The sequence below is a fragment of the Phaethon lepturus genome, unplaced genomic scaffold (genome assembly GCF_000687285.1).
Source record: "Phaethon lepturus isolate BGI_N335 unplaced genomic scaffold, ASM68728v1 scaffold27108, whole genome shotgun sequence".
Classification (NCBI taxonomy): domain Eukaryota; kingdom Metazoa; phylum Chordata; class Aves; order Phaethontiformes; family Phaethontidae; genus Phaethon; species Phaethon lepturus.
The window spans coordinates 19,202-24,371 of record NW_010555913.1 but is presented as its reverse complement, the minus strand read 5'-3'; positions in this window follow the sequence as shown (position 1 = coordinate 24,371).

The following is a 5,170-nucleotide window of genomic DNA, read 5'->3' as shown; positions in this document are numbered from 1 at the left end:
TACCATAAGAAGTGAAAGGAAAACTGGGAATTGTTGGTTGAAAATATAGAAATTGTTCAGTATGTTGAATTAGACACATATAGTGTATGTATATATAATATACACACACTTTGATGTCATCTAAAGCCTGATTTGAATTCTTAGACTTGTAGCCTTTTTACAGCTCTTAGGAGTTAGTGCAAGAGTCTGCAAATGTGGATTCCTGCGTTTACTACCCACTGAAGAGGGTAGCCGGAGAGTAAGAAGTGTTAGAACACCTGGCTACCGATCCTGATTTTGTCAAAGTCTTGTTGCAAGATCTTGCGTAAGGAATTTGGGCTTTTTTTGTGCTACAATTTCCTTTTCAGGGAAGGGGAAAGGATATAATAGTTTCACAGTAGTGCTGCTGTTTACCAACATTTCAGAAATTGTATTTTGGAAACTATAGAATAAATTTAAAGATAATAAGATGAAATTATATTCATTTTTGGTTCAGAGACACAAAAGAGAATTCCACTTATTGTAATCGCTCCCCGCCCCCCAGTCAGGAGCTACACACTGCCTGTATTTGAAACAAAAATGGATATTCTCTAGAACTGTGCATCTCCAGAGACTGGGATATTAAGAAAAAAGTTATTTTTTTAACATTAATGACAACATGAAAAGGATTGTTAAAAAAGATTTACACTATGTGAGCCTCTGCTTTGTCAGGGATTGAAGAAAAAAGGAAGTATGAATGAATAGCGAGAACACCTGCGTTGGCTGTCTGGATTTGGGGGGCGGGGGGCGAGTTGCTAAAGTCCAAAAAAACATAGTTTCAGTTCACAAACTGATTTAACATTTAAGGATAATCAAGAGAAGAGGCCAACTCTTCCATAATATAAAAGACATGCAATTGTTAAGAAGGGTATAATAATTTTTTTTTTTTTCCTGAAACGCACGGGTTTTGGCTTTTCTTAATTCCGTGGTAATAACCCTTGTGGTAGAGAGCAATTTGTTCACTGCTGAACTTGATGTGTTAATTTTTGCACCCAATCTTCTACTACCCTTCATTTCCCTTCTGGTCTTCCTATCACTTCTGGTACATTTGCCCCTACCTCCAATGACCAAATTACGACTCAGTTATCAAGAACTACTTAACAAAACTCAGGCAGACACCTATAGTCTCCTTCTCCTGGTCTGGGCTTTGGAATTTTGTTGAACATCCTTAATTTTAGGCTCCTTAGTCTGTTAATATTTGTGTTTCATCATCTTCCTAAAACCACCCTAGCTTTTCTTCTTGTGCATTCCTACTCTTTCAGCTGATCAGGATCCGATCTTTCTTTAGGGTCAGTTAAATGCAGCCTAGTTGTGACTGGGGGAGAAGCAGCGTGCTGTGTGTGCGTGAACTGCAGGGCCGGTTAGTGCTGTGTGTTCTTCAGCAGCTTGATTATTTTCACTTATTCCGGTTTATTCTGGTTACTGCAGTAGAAACTCTCCTGTCAGGTACTATCATACTAGCAGCATTAGACCTTATAAACTGGTTTGTGTCTCAGGCAACTTACGTTTACAGAGGGGTAGTGAGACAGATGTTTCCAAAGCAGAAGTAATCATTCTAATTTGTACCAATATTTAATGAGTCCAAAAAAAACCCCTACATATATGCGTGTGTGAAGTGCATTTCCCATGTGCATTTGCTAGACTATGCAAATAAAATACTATATATATAATTAGTCTAGAACTAAGTGACTGGATGCGATGCAAAAATGAAGAGTTGGTGAATGTTTCAGAGTGGGACTTCTGAGGTGGGGAGGTAAATCGCACATGTGCTGTGCTAAAAAAAAAGTAAAGTTCGTATAACAAAGCTTCTGTTAGTGCCTGCAAATACATGTTTTCAGCAGGTATTTACTCTTCTTCTTCTCCAACACAATCGAGAATGGGCCTATATTCTCTCCCATGGCTACGTGCAGTATTCACCCTAAGGTGATAAAGAGGTTGTTTTTTTTTTTGTATACTACAACTGTCAGTGAAACAAAACTGGAGTGTTCGAATCCAGATTTGAACCTCCCTAAATGCTAAGAGCTCTTTGGGTCTCTGTTTTAATTTTTATAATGTATTAAGGCTACAGTATATTTAGTCCTTGTCAACGCAACAGGAACGCTGTGAAGGAAAAGCTGTAGTCAAATAGGCATTACGCTGTCCTTTGAAACAAAATAGGGAGGAATAGGAAAAAAGAAATCCCTCCTTTACTTGTAGTACCTCATATCTACGTGCTAAACTGCCCCCTCAATATTCATGTTATTTTCCCAGGTTTTTTAGCAAAGTTTTTTCGTGCGGCACTGGCAGGTGCAAAGGCTCTGACAGGCTGGTGAGGCTTTGCGGCTGGAGCATCTCCCGGTGCCCCGGGGGCCGCGGGGAGAGGTGCTGGACTCGTCCGGGGCTCTCGGCTTGGCTCTCGGCAGTGAGGAGCTTACAAAGGGGGTTAGCCCAGGCCGGTGCTCTACCCGTGCCCAGGCCCTGTGAATTCAGGTCCGTGCAAATAGAGGGTATTCGCTCAGGCTCGGTCTTGTTGGGTGTTCACAGGATGACGTGAAGTTTATGGACCTCAAATGGCAAATCGGAGGCCACTGAAATTGGTCCCTGAAATTTCAACTGACTGCAGAGAGATCAAGGTTCTGGCCCCAAAAGCGTCGTCGGAGACCTGCCGAGTCCGCCCTGCCTGCGTGGCGGGTTTCCCGAGGAGACAGCCGAGAGCAACCTCAGGCAAACAGTGGGCTCAAAACTAAAATTTAATCTAGTCGAACATTGAGTGGGAAACAAGAAGTGAAAACTGTCAACTTGTGCCCAGATCCATTCAGATCACTTCTAGGGACAGTTTTGATACCAAATTATCCTTGTTATGCAAATTTCCTCACCAACCGGCTGGTTCCCGGTTATGCATGGGGAGAAGCGGTGGCCACATCTGCTTCCCGTTTTGCCGTTTCAGAGACGAGCCATCTGTTTGGCCTCATCCCGAACAGCCTGCTCGCTGCTGATTAACTTCCTCACCCGCCAGCCCCGGGCTCACTGTCTGCTGCAAGGTGTAGATTTTTTTTTTCTTCTTTTTTTTTTTTTTTTTTCCCTTCTTCTCTAACTGCTTATAAACCAGAACCTTCACTTCTCTCCCAAGGGACAGGAAGGCGTTGGTTTGTGTGATTTGCAGCCGCCACCAGCGGCAGCGACAGCAGCAGCTGCCCTCTATCACTCACGTGTTTCATACGTGTGGTCGGGACAGATAAAACTGGGAATTGTTCCGTGTCCTGGGACGGGCTTTAAAGCAGTGAGACCTTACTTTATACCAAAAAAAAAAAAAAAAAAGAAAAGAAAAGAAAAGATGTAATGCTAAACGCAGCAAAAGTCTCGCTGCAGTTACCAGGGATCTGCTCCTTTAGCAGGAGCGGGGTTTCAGCCGTGCTCGCCGCATCCTTTTCTTTACATGTGATGAACTCCTGCCGTCTGCAGCCCGGCTTTGGATTTCTCACTCCTGTCTATCCCGTTTTCAGTGAAACTCTGCAAATTTTTAGCTGTCCTGTTTTCTGAATACCCATCTTCTGGCAGTTATGGCAGGATTTCAGAAACGCTGCATGTCTGCAGCTGCCAGTGACTTTAATGAGAACTGCATGTTCAGCAGCCCTGAAAATTCCAAGTCTGTGTAGCCAAAAAAAAGAGGCATCAAAAAATAAAATTCAGGAACTGGGATAATCGACCTCCTTTAAGATTAAGACTTCTGTGGCCTTCCACAGGCCAGGTCTGACGGATTTTTTTTCTTCCATGATGCATTCGGACCAGAATTTGTTCTCATGCACAATTTTCCTTCCAGACAAGGAGCTGACTGTGTGTTTTGATGATGGACACGGCCTGGCTGGCCTGTAGCAGGGAAGGATGCCCTGGAGCTCTGACCCACAAGACAGGCAGGAACAGTTTGTTTCAGAAATCAAACATTTTGGTTTTCTAGTTGCAACATTTTCAGCTTTCAAATTTCAAAAATCAATTATTTTTGACCATCTCACAAGCTGACAAAACCAGTGCATTGGTTTTAGATATACCCTCAGTGGACTGACAAAGTCAGGAGCATTTCTAACCCCTTTTTCCCAAAGAAGATGTTGAGCGATTTCCCCCCGGCACCTAAAAAAATAGGAAACTGTTACATTATCAGATCTGCGTGCTCCAGGTCTGGCTCCGAGTTCTCATTTTGATACCTACTAAAAGAATCTTGTGTGTTTTAGTGTGTTTCTTGATTTCAAAGACTAAGTAGAAAACGTTGGTTGCTGAGCACGTCTTAATACTCTTTCCGTGTTTAGATGCTTCTGTCTGGATTGGGAAGCCTGTCTGGGGACTTGAGGCTGAAAATACTCACTCCTGGTAGTTGTGTTAGTATAGCAATTCGTATCTTGGCACCTACAACAGTTTCTGAGGTAATTTTATCAAGCTATGGGAGTAGGAAGAAATATAAATATGATGTTTTTAAGAAAGTCTTTGAAATGGAATAGATAGATAACCAGAATAGATTGTTAGGTACACAAACTTTCATGTAAAGCTGTGGATGTCTCTACTTTGGTTCAAGGCTTTAATAACATTGATTGGGAATATTACATTTGGTCTATTTTTGTTGTTGTTGTTGTTATTATTATTATTTAAACAGACCATCTTTACTTTGCAGAAGAGCCACCTGCGGAAACAGAAATTTGTAGTTAATTATTTCATTTACTGAGAACTAGCTATGATGGCGAACAAGAGAGTTAGGATGTTAAGAGGTTCCTTCTTATAGAAAAGCAGTCATAGTTTATGATGAAACCATATCACAGTAACTTAAGGAAAATTTAGATTTTGGGAACCTGTAAAAGAATTGATTGCAATACCATTAGAGTTTGGTGGGGATTTTTTAATCTCTCATTTTGTTCATAATAATACAGTTTACAAATGGAAATATTTCTAAAACTTTATAACCGGTGTTTGCAATAAATACGTGATGTGAAATTTACTGTGCGGGATCTGAAGGAAACGGGGCCACCCGCAGAGAAATCACCTTCGTTGTGGCAAACAGTAGAAACAATTTCTCAGCGTTCTATTTTGAATTACCATGACTCCACATGCAGAAGTAATTGTGTTCTGTAATGGCTCCGGCTGGCTGGTGGGTCGCGAGGAGAGGAAGGATGAGCTCGCCATGACGCAG